Raw genomic sequence first — 12,121 nt, 5'->3', positions numbered from 1 at the left:
CATAGAAGATGGCCGATGCAACCACCATGTTGTAGAAGGTCCTTAGGAGTGCCCCCAAAGGACCTGAGTCTCCTTAGCAGATAAAGTCTGCTCTGGCCCTTTCTGTATAGCGCATCGGTGTTTTCAGTCCAGTCCAGTTTATTGTTGAGGTGGACACCCAGGTACTTATAAGAATCCACCCTCTCGATGTCCATTCCCTGGATGTTCACCGGTGTCGGGGGACCTGGCTGTGCTGTGGAAATCTACCACCATCTCCCTGGTTTGTGGTAGAATATGTGCTCCATGGACTTCCGGTGGCGCTATGGAGGGCTAGAGGGTAACGCCAGCCAGCTCCTCGTAAAAAACGGAGAAAAACCGGGGATAAATCGACCTACCTGCTGCCTGCTGTCGCTGCAGTGATTGCACCGATTGTTATAAGTGACGCTATCAGGCGCGCGACTTATAATGTATACACAGCACAGCCCACCCGCGGATAAAACGGATAAAACGAAAAGTCGGGCTACCAGGCAGAATCCGCGAGAAGGCCTGACTGAAGCCTCGGCCTCAGGTAGGACGTTATCCCAAGAAGATGTGACGGGAAAAAAAGTGACCAAAAAAGCAGAAGGTGAGGAACTCAAAAGCTTTATTGCAAGTGAAATTGCTGGTTTGAGGGAAGAAATAAAGCAGATGAATGTTGCTGGGGAAATTAAAAAAATTAAGGAGGAAATGAAGGACTTAAAGCTTGAGACTAAGAATATAGCAGTGGATTTGAAGAATGATTTGTCGAAAGAAATCTCTGAAATAATATTTGGACTATCAAAGGAGATGAATGAGAAAATTAAAAATGGGAAAGTTGAATTTGATGAAAGGCTGAATCCTGTGGAAAAGGCATTGAATTACCAGACGGGTGTTATAAAAGACCTTGAAGACCTAGCCGAAACAAGCGCTCACACTACAGCAAAACTCGTTACAGAAAATCAACGTCTAACTGATATGATGGTCAAAATAAATGAGAAATGTATTGAATTGGAAGGTCGCCAGAGAAGACAGAATTTAAGAATTGCAGGTATCCCAGAAGGGGAAGAGAAAGATCAAGATATCCGAGAATTCACTGCAAATTTACTGCAAAAAGTTTTATCTCTGGACCAAAAGCCTCAACTAGCCCGAGCACATAGAGTGATGAGACGCCAGACAAGAGTAGGCGCACCCCCAAGACAAATGATAATAAAATTACAAAACGACTATGTTGTGGAGGAGATAATGCAAAAAGCATCAAGAAACAGAAAGCTTGATTTTAAGGGTCACAGTATCAGCATTTACCGAGATTATCCAGCAGAGGTTGCAAGGAAACGAAAAGCATTCAACGAGACCAAAAGTATTCTGAGGGAAGTGGAGGATTTGAAATATGGTGTGAGTTATCCTGCTACCTTAAGAGTTACTTATGACAAGAAGGAATACTTTTTCTCCGACCCTGTGAAAGCATTGGACTTTGCCAAGAAGTTTAGGTCATGAGAAGATGCCTGATCCCTCATCATGAATAAATGACTTTGCAGGACTGCATGGAATTGAATTGATGACTAAAGAAGCTGAGAAAGAAGTGGATCGGAAATTCTGCCATGGATACTAATAACTGCGCTACTAATATAATTAACTAATGAATACTAAAATGATACCGCGGTATTTTTAACAATTAGAATCAATAATTATTACTAATGACTAATACTTACTTATAAAGTTACTTATAATGGAATGATTAGAGGTAAATACAGAGCTGGATCTTATATGTTATGTTTGGAAATCTGCTCTCTTTCCTTTCCTGCTAGTAATTTTCATTATCATTTTTACTTTTATTGTTCCTTTAACTCTGGGTTTTATTATTTGTATCATAACTCTTCCGACTATTGGAACTTGATATACCCCCGGTAAAATATTGCTATGGAACACAAGTTCCAAGAAACAAAGGGGCTGGATAAGTTCGAAACATCAACTACGGAAGTCGGTAGATGGGTAGCCATGCTAGTATGGCTAGCACTAACTGCACTAACATTAGATGTAGTTTTTTCCTTCTTTGTGCACAATACTAATTTCTTAATCTATTCTCTTTTTTTTTCTATTACAAACTATCATCATTATTTTCAGTTTGAACGGAGTTATAAATTGGAGCAAAGGAGATATATATGTGAGAGGCATTTAAGAGTCTTAAAATTCATCTATTCAGTGTTCGGGTGCGGGGTCGGGTCTGTTGAACTGAACCATTGGCTCTATTATAGACCCCCATAGACAAAAAATGCAAGATTTAAAAATGAATACGGGGAACGAAGGAATAACGTTTTGCAGTTGGAACGTTAAAGGTATTAATGAACCAATTAAGAGAGGTAAAGTATTAGCACATTTAAAAGCAATTAAAGCTGACGTGATTTTCATCCAAGAAACACATTTAAAAAAAGATGCTGAGCATAGGCTGAAAGCTAAATGGATAGATAAAACATATCATTCTTCTTTTACACATAAATCAAGAGGCGTAGCAATATTATTTCGGAAAGGTACTTTATTCAAACATTCATCAACTATAACCGATAAGGAGGGCAGATACATTATTGTAATAGGAGAATTAAATGCACAAAAAATGATTTTTGTTAATGTATATGGACCAAACTTTGATAGTCCACTGTTCTTTAAGAAAATATTTAACTGCATTCCGGAAATGGCACAACATAATTTAGTAATTGGAGGAGATTTAAATTGTACTTTAGATTCCTATTTAGACAGATCAACAAGACAAAGGAAAACCAAATCACATTCCAGTGACTTATTAAATGCATATATGGACACTAGTAATATTAAAGATGTTTGGAGAGTGGAAAACCCAACTGGACGAGAATACTCATTTTATTCACCTGTACATAAAACCTATTCAAGAATAGATTATTTTTTGGTCGACGCTAAACTTATCTCACTCACTTATAATTCAAAATACCATAATATTATAATCTCAGATCATGCACCTTTAACATTCATGATTAAATTAAATGGAATGTCCGAGAAACAAGCATATTGGAGATTTAACCCACAAATTGTGAACGAAAAGTCATGCCAGGAATATATTATTAAACAGATTCAAATATTTTTTGAGGCAAATGACAACCCTGACACACCTATTTCTCTTATGTGGGAAACGTTTAAAGCGTATGTTCGAGGTACATTAATTTCTGCTCAAGCTTTTTACAATAAAGAGAACAGGATTAAGCAACAAACATTGGAAAGTGAAATCAAACAACTAGATATAGAAAATGCGAGAATGCCATCTACTCTAAAATATAATAAAATTGCGGTATTGAAATATAAATTAAATAAAATGTATTCAGAACAAGTAATAAAACTCTATCAAAAAACAAAACAATTACATTTTGAATTTGGAGACAAACCACAAAAACTATTAGCACGTCAGTTACGAAAAATGGAAGGGGAAAAAATAATTCATAAAATTAGAACAGAGACAGGAGAATTATTAAAAATGCCCAAGGACATAAATGATAGATTTCTCCAATATTATCAGAGCCTTTATTCAACTAAAACCGTAGCACAATCAGAAGGAATAGCAGACTTTTAAAAAAAATGTAATTTAAAAGGTTTAGATTCAAACGATAGAGAAGTATTAGAAAGGGAGATTACGACAAAGGATATTGAGGAGTCTATTGGTTCTTTAAAAAATGGTAAAGCAGTAGGACCAGATGGTTTAGGCTCCGAATTTTATAAAAAATTTTATGATTTGCTTAGCCCACGTTTACATAGACTGTATGAGTATATATATACTCAACAGAAACTTCCAGACACTCTAAATGAATCTATAATAACACTCATTCCTAAAGCTGATAAAGATCCGGAAGATCCGGGATCATACAGAGCAATTGCACTTTTAAATACAGATCAAAAAATTTTAACTAAAATACTAGCGTATAGATTAAGTACAGTGATGAATAAATTAATACACCCTGACCAAACAGGCTTCATTCAGAAACGATACTCATACTATAATCTAAGAAGATTATTTAATATTATATATTCCAAGAGAATTATTAATGAAGATCTAGCAATAATCTCACTTGATGCTGAAAAAGCATTTGATCAGGTTGAATGGTCTTATTTATTTTCGGTGATGGAAAATATGCAGCTAGGGGAGAAATTCTGTACATGGATAAAACTGTTATATACAAATCCCACGGCCAGAATATTTACAAACCAAAGGTTGTCATCGAAATTTAGCCTATCTAGAGGTTGTAGACAAGGATGCCCGTTATCCCCATTATTATTTGCGCTTGCTATTGAGCCACTGGCAGAAAGAGTTAGGGGGCATCCGGAAATACATGGATATAACACAAAGGACACAGTGAATAAAATTTCTCTATACGCAGATGACGTATTAATTTACATCACAAAACCAGAAATTAGTATTCCAAACCTATTAAAGCTAATAACCCAATTTGGTTCATTTTCAGGATACAGAATAAATTGGAATAAAAGCGAAATTATGCCAATAAGGGAACATAATAAACAGATAATACAACAATTTCCATTTAAAATAGTAAATGAAAAATTTAAATATCTAGGTATCTATGTAACTAAGATATATACATCATTATTTAAAGCAAATTTCCCCCCATTACTGAACAAACTACATAAGAATATTCAATATTGGAAAACACTCCCTATCTCAATGGTTGGCAAAATTAATGCCATAAAAATGATTTTTTTACCGCAAATATTATACCTTTTTCAGACAATTCCGATATATCTGACAAAAAACTTTTTTTAAAAATTGGACTCTATTGTTAATGATTTTATCTGGGATTATAAGAATCATAGGATAAACAAAAGACACTTGTGTAAATCAAAAATAAATGGAGGCCTGGCTTTACCCAATTTTTTGTTTTATTTCTGGGCAGTTAATATTAAAAATATGAATTTCTGGTTGGAAGAAATAGATCATCAACCAGACTGGTTAAAAATGGAAAAGGAAGATTGTTTACCTTTTGATATTGGTTCGATATTATTTGCTACGTCTAAATTAAACAAAAAAATTTATAGGGAAAACCCTATAATATTTAGTGCTACACGAATTTGGAAACAATTAAAAAAGACATTAAAATTAGATAATTTATCACTTTTTCTTCCAATTGTGAATAATCCTTTGTTTAAGCCTTCATGGGTAGACGGGGGTTTTACACAATGGAAGGATTATGGAATTCAAAATATGGGACAACTTTATAAGGAAGGCACCTTTCTGACATTTCAGGAGTTGCAACAGACTTATGGTCTTCGTGGAAATGATTATTTCAGATATCTTCAACTTAGAGATTATGTAAAATCGAACTCCCAAAATTTTCGAATTAGAAATTCAGAAATTCTTGATGAATGTTGGAACAAACATCCTAATACAGAAAAATTAATATCTTATATATATAATATCTTATTAGACAGTGACATTCCCTCCACGGACTTATACAGACAAAAATGGGAAAAAGAATTAAACCAAGTAATTACGAAAGATACTTGGGAAGAAAGTTTGCAACATATACATCAGTGTTCACTAAACGCCAGACATTCTCTAATACAATTTAAAGTAATACATAGGTTACACTATTCAAAAACAAAACTACATAAAATTTTCCAACATATCTCACCTAAATGTGATAAATGTCAACATTTAGAAGCTACATTATTTCATATGTTCGCAAACTGTATAAAAATTAAAAAATTCTGGGTAAATATTTTTAGCATAATATCTAAAGTAACCAGCACACAATTGGACCCAGATCCAAAATTAATTATACTCGGAATATTAGAATTAAATCAAACATTTAGAACAATACAAAGAAACTTTATGGATTATAGTTTAATAACGGGAAAAAAATTAATTCTAAAATTTTGGAAAGGCCCTACGGTCCCCACAATCAAAATGTGGATTATAGAAATGACGGAGACCTTAAACGTGGAAAGAATCAGATTTTCCCTGTTGGACAAACAGGAATTATTCATTGGAATATGGTCTCCTTTTATTGATTACTTAAAGGGTCAGAATGGTTCAGCACAGGAACCTGACTAGCACTCGGACTAAAGAATGGATGAAATGCTATACTTTGAAATGTACGTATATATCTCGAATGAAGTTTTTGTTATTTTAATAAATTTTTCCATTCTTCTTTAACTAACTTTTTCCTTATCTTTATAATTTGTTTTTGTTTTTGTTTTTATTTTGCTTCTCTCTCTTTTCTTTCTTTACTTCATCTATTTCTTTAGTTCTATCTAGTTTTAAAAAAAAAAGGGGGCAAAAGGTATTGGAGACAATATAATAATAATTGACAATATTATCAATTTAAAAATGTATGACTGTAAAGATGTACCTATCTCCAATAAAAAATTTATCTCAAAAAAAAAAAAAAAAAGAATATGTGCTCCATGTTCAGTTTTTTCCTCCAGTCCTGATGAAAGGTCATTAACCTGATGTTTTATCTAGAGTTTATAGTTATTTAGCGTTTTTGGCATCCAAACCGCTCCATAAGTCTTTGTTTAGAGATACAGCATGGAAGTAGGCCCTTCGGCCCACCAGGGCCACGCCGACAATCAATCACTCATTCACACTAGTTCGATGTTATTCCACTTTCTCATCCACTCCCTACACACCAGGGGTAATTTACAGAGGGCCAATTAACCTACAAACTCCGCACGTCTTTGGGATGTTGGAGGAAACCAGATCACCCTAATTAAACCCACGCGGGCACAGAGAGAACGTGCAAACTCCACACAGACAGCACCCGAGGTCAGAATCGAACCCGGGTCTCTGGCGCTGTGAGGCAGCAGCTCTTCCAGCTGTGCCACTGTGCCGCCCTTAGGACAAGCCCTCCAAGAAAAAAGAGAATGATTGAAATAGAAAGCTGGACTCACAGTCTTCAAAACTGTTCATATTCACAATTTTGCTAAGTTGTGTCATGAGTCCAGCTTTAAAATGTTGCACCCTTGTATCTATCTACCTGCAGTGCTGCAGTCTAGACCACAAGGTGATGCTTTAAGCAAACATTTTACTGTAGCATCATTAACTTGAGATTCAGTTAAGCATTATGAACAAGAACAATTTTGGTTTCTTCCTCTGTGTGTCTTGCATTCATTCCACATCGTAAGGAGTGTCTTACAAACAGACACCAAATTCCATTTTCAGGTTTTGTTTTAAACTGCTTTCAGGGAATGTAGATACAAGGAATTGCAGATGCTTTTTTTTACAAAGGAAGGGTCCCGACCCTTTGTCACAGCAAAACCATGCTGCCTGAGGAGCTGAGTTACTCCAGTGCTCTGTGTCTTCTACTGGCTGGGAATGTTGTCAAGCAAAGAAAAAATGGTGCAGGTGTTCCAAGCACTTTTGGTTATTTCACAAACATCTACATTGACACTGAACCCTAATATGTACTGCATTTCAGCACTTTTAAAAAGGTATTGCACTGTAAGAATTCCTGATATGTAATGTAGAAGGAACTAGTGATCCCTGGTGAAAGATCAGGGACCACTAGGCCCACCAGATACCAAACATAGCAATTATCAGCCAACACGTTGATGTTTGATGTTGAATACCAGTGTGACTGTTCCTTGCTCAATTCTCCATTCCTGGTCCTTTAGAGTAGAATGACCAGAAGGATTTATGAATTGTTTTGAGCTTATGGGAGAAATGCATTGAATTGGAGGCTCTGTCGAACCTTCCACACTGGCAGTGTGCAGAATCCTTGCATGCTATAGAACCAAGTACCTGATCATATGCACTTGCAGACCACAGTATGCATCAGGCTCATGGTGGGCCAGGGAAGAAGAGAGCATGGGAGGGAGAGGGACGACCAGAATGGAGGCCTTTATGGCCATCTGCAGCTGGGACTGTGAAATGGCACCTCTTGCACATAGGCTCAGTGGGCTGTTCTGTACATTCTGTACTAACCAGAGGATGGTGCTTATGTATGGTGATAGTCTTCCTGATCTGTATGCAGAAAAACTATTTCACTAACCTTGGCACACGTGATAATAAAGAAACCAATGAAACCATTGAAACCATTGATTCTTAAGCATCATCGAAGTTTTAATTGACCTGATAGTTCAATGGAACAGTCAAATAAATGCCATATCTGCAGATAACAGGCTGAATAATTCAACCTCGTGACTGTTTTTTCCTGCATCTGCAAGAGAAGTCATGATCATTTCTATATTCCCTCCAATATAAGAAGCCATTTGGCCCATCAAGTTTATTCAAGCTATTCTCACCACATTCCTATCATTTACATCCGTGGCAAAGCACCAGCTTATCACAATGTGGCTCTAATCTAATTAGGTGTGTTCAAAAAAATTGTTTTATTGCGCGATTAGTAACAATAAAAAGCTATTCAAGTAATCACATTTCACTCGTCACATTCAGCTGTTCCTGGCCCTCCGATCAGCAAGTGTGAGAGTTTTCAATCATCCTTAACACCACTGAACAATGACTAGTTTAAAGCAAAGTCTGTTCAATCAATCCAGGAAACAAACAGTTCCCAAGAGAAAACAACAAGATATTCCCATAGCCCCAGCAATTGTAAGTGTAGACCTTTTTTTTTTAGTTTTGGTCTTGTCATCACTTCTAAATCCAGTCTAAAGAAATGCTCTCAATCAATGGCAAAAATCTACTGATTTGATGCACACGATCAAACAACTTTCTGTCATGTGACAAGGTCCCTCCGATAACATGACAAATCATCACTGTAAACAACCTTTAACTTACCATTCCCATTCCCATTCCTACCCTTCTGTCCTGGGCCTCCTACATTTCCCTTTAGGAAAAGATTAGATGTACCTTTGATCGGTGCCTGTAGCACCAAGGAAGTCAGTAACTAGACTCACGCCTCCCCTCTCCCCCCCTCCCCCCTCCCCCCTCCCCCTACATTTCTTCCTCGGGCTTCACAATTTTCAACTATTCAATCCTTTTGTCTCGAACCTTTTTGTTCATCTCTGGCATTTGTCTAACCATCTGCCTATCCAACCCCCTCCCTCTCCCATGTTCACCTCTTACCTGCCATGCTTTGTCCTGTCACTTCTCTCTTCGAGCTTTCTTCCTGCCCCCCACCCCCCCACACGATCAGTCTGAGGAAGGGGCCCAAACCAAAACATCACCTATCCATGTTCTCTAAGGATGCTGCCTGACCCGCTGAGTTACTCCAGCAGTTTGTGTCTTTCTTTTATTTTGTTACACGTTGAAGGACTTTGTTGAAAATTTGTTGTTATACTTTCCCGAATTACTAAAAAAGCTTTAATGACTTTAAAGCACTTTGATGTGTTTTGAGATTGTGTAAGGCACTATATGAATTCATGTTTTTAACATTTTTTACTGGTTAGTTTATATTTGTGAATGCTTATGTTGTAAGGTAACATTGTTTTTTTTAACAATACAGTCTGAATTGTATAATTGTTGCATAAAATTGTAGAAATAACAACATCACCATATTCTAGAAAACCAAATATTAAAGAATTGATTCCTTTTCATTATGCACTGTTTTAAACGATGCACCATGTGGTGTACATAACAGCATTAACACAAATTAAATTAGAGCCAATCCCTTTGCTTTGCTAGGTTTTGAATTTTGATTTGGAAACTTTATGTAAGCTGTGTAATCTAAAATCTAAGTATGATAATAGTGAGATAGGCTTATGTTACCCAAGAGGAAACATTATCACAGATGCTCCCTGATAGCTTGCTAGACATAATTCCATTAGGAATTTCGAGGGAATTGCTGCATATTGCCGTACCAATTATGTAGAAACAATGTATACTTGCCAAACACTACCCTGATTTGTAATGCAGAGTTGAGGCTTAGCAGCCCTTTAATTTTGAATACAGATGTATTTGGTTTGAAGATATTATCTACAAATTCATCAGCACACTTTCTGTGCCTATATTATGTAATTGAAACAATATTGCACAGAATGATGCCATTCCCCATGCAATGCTCCATGAATGGGGAGACCTGGGAAGTTAATGACATTCTTACTTAAATCCTTGATCCATCCACCACGTTAAATCTAACCAACCCTTACTGATCTCAAGGAGACCCCTAGTTCAATATCCATCCTTGCCAATATCCTCAAGCCAAACACAAGGGGTAGAGTGAAAAGAGAGATACCAGAGTGAAGAATGTAATTCTCAGCATTGTGGTGTAACAGTTCCAGAGAAAAAGTCCAATGTCTGCTGGAGGTGGGTTGGAGCATCGGACAGTCGCCTAGCTTATGGAAGGACCTCTCAGAAGTCTGACAATAGAGGGTACGAAGCTGTTCTTGAATCTGGTGGTATGCGCTCTCAAGCTTCTGAATCTTGTGTCGGATGGGAGCAGGGAGAAGAGCAAACGACCAAGATGGGAAAGGTTCTTGATTTTATGGGCTGCTTTTCAAGTTAGAGTTTAGTGTAGACAGAGTCAATGGTGGAGAATCTGGTCAGTGTGATGTACCGGGCTACATCCACAACTTGCTATCATTTATTGCGGTCTGGGTAGATCTGTCCCCAAAACAAGCTGTGATGCAGCCCAACAGGATATCATGTAAAGATGGAGCACATCTTGAGAACGCTTGGTATTTTATCTTGGTTTGCTGGTTTATTAGTTCCATTAATGTCAACTTCCATCGGATCTTTTTTTCAATTTGGAAATGAGCAGAATAATAAAACATATAACTGCAAACCATGACTAAGTTTGAGTTTTCTTTGCCAATTTCATTAATGAGCAAGCTGTGTTGAAGTGAATGACTGTGGATGTTGGATTTCCTGAATTAGTAATGACGAGCTGACACTTGTTTTCGATAGTTGTACATTAACAGGCATAAAGTATTGAAGGTCAACTTGTGCCTCTGGAGTAGATTACAATTATTTAACGTCCACAGAAAATAATAAAAACATCTAAGAGAGAAACAATGCAAGATCCCAGGATTTTCGCTGGGTTTGGCTGCCTCCATATTCCATGGGACAGCACAGTGGCGCAGCGGTAGAATTGCTGCCCAACAACGCCAGAGACCCGGGTTCGATCCTGACTGCGGGTGCTGTTTGTAAGAAGTTTGTACGTTCTTCCCGTGACCTGCATGGGTTTTTCTCCGGGTGCTCCCGTTTCCTCCCACACTCCAAAGATGTACAGGTTTGTAGGTTAATTGGCTTCAGTAAAATTGTAAAAATTGTCTCTAGTGCGTGTGTAGGAATGTGTTCGTTTGCGGGGATCACTGGTCATTGTGGACTCAGTGGCTGAAGGGCCTGTTTCAGCAACCATATTTCTAAAACTAAAATAACTAATAATTAAACGTATGATTTAAATGATCAGAAAAAATGGTTTAATAATGGTAATGGGTCTTCTCTGATTGCAAGGCATATTTTGACAATTATAATTAGTAGCATTAATTTAAACGACATGTGCTCAGCAAGGACTGAACATTGGAAAATAAATGAGATGATTAGCAAACTGGTATTACATTGATTGCTTATAATACAATGTTACCACTGTGACTTTGATATAAGGAATTCAAATTCATTAGTTGTGGGCTGACACTGTTAAAGGAGTTAACTGAGAATATACTACGCAGTTTAGTTAAGTTTAGTTTAGTTTATTGTCACGTGTACCGAGGTGCAGCGAAAAGCTTTTTTGTTTTGTGTTATTCAGTCATCAGAAAGACTATACATGATTACAATATGTAGGAAGGAACTGAAGATGCTGGTTTAGACAGAAAATAGACACAGAACGTTGGAGTAACTCAGTGGGTCAGACAGCATCTCTGGAGAAAAGGAAAAGGTGACATTTCAGGTCGAGACCCTTCTTCAGTCCGAATATGGGGAGACGTTGGGCACAGGTTACTGATTGTGGTTGATCAGCCATGACCACAATGAATGGCGCTGCTGGCTCGAAGGGCCGAATGGCCACCTCCTGAAACTATTTTCTATGTTTCTATGTCACCTACTACTTTTCTCCAGAGATGCTGTCTGACCCGTTGAGTTACTCCAGCTTTTTGTGTCCATATACATGATTACAATCCGACTGCCCACACTCTACAGATACAGAATAAAGGGAATAACATTTAGTGAAAAGTACAGCACAGGAACAGGCCTTCA

This window comes from Rhinoraja longicauda, chromosome 24 (genome assembly GCF_053455715.1).
Source record: "Rhinoraja longicauda isolate Sanriku21f chromosome 24, sRhiLon1.1, whole genome shotgun sequence".
Classification (NCBI taxonomy): Eukaryota; Metazoa; Chordata; class Chondrichthyes; order Rajiformes; family Arhynchobatidae; genus Rhinoraja; species Rhinoraja longicauda.
Note: the sequence above shows the minus strand (reverse complement) of the source record.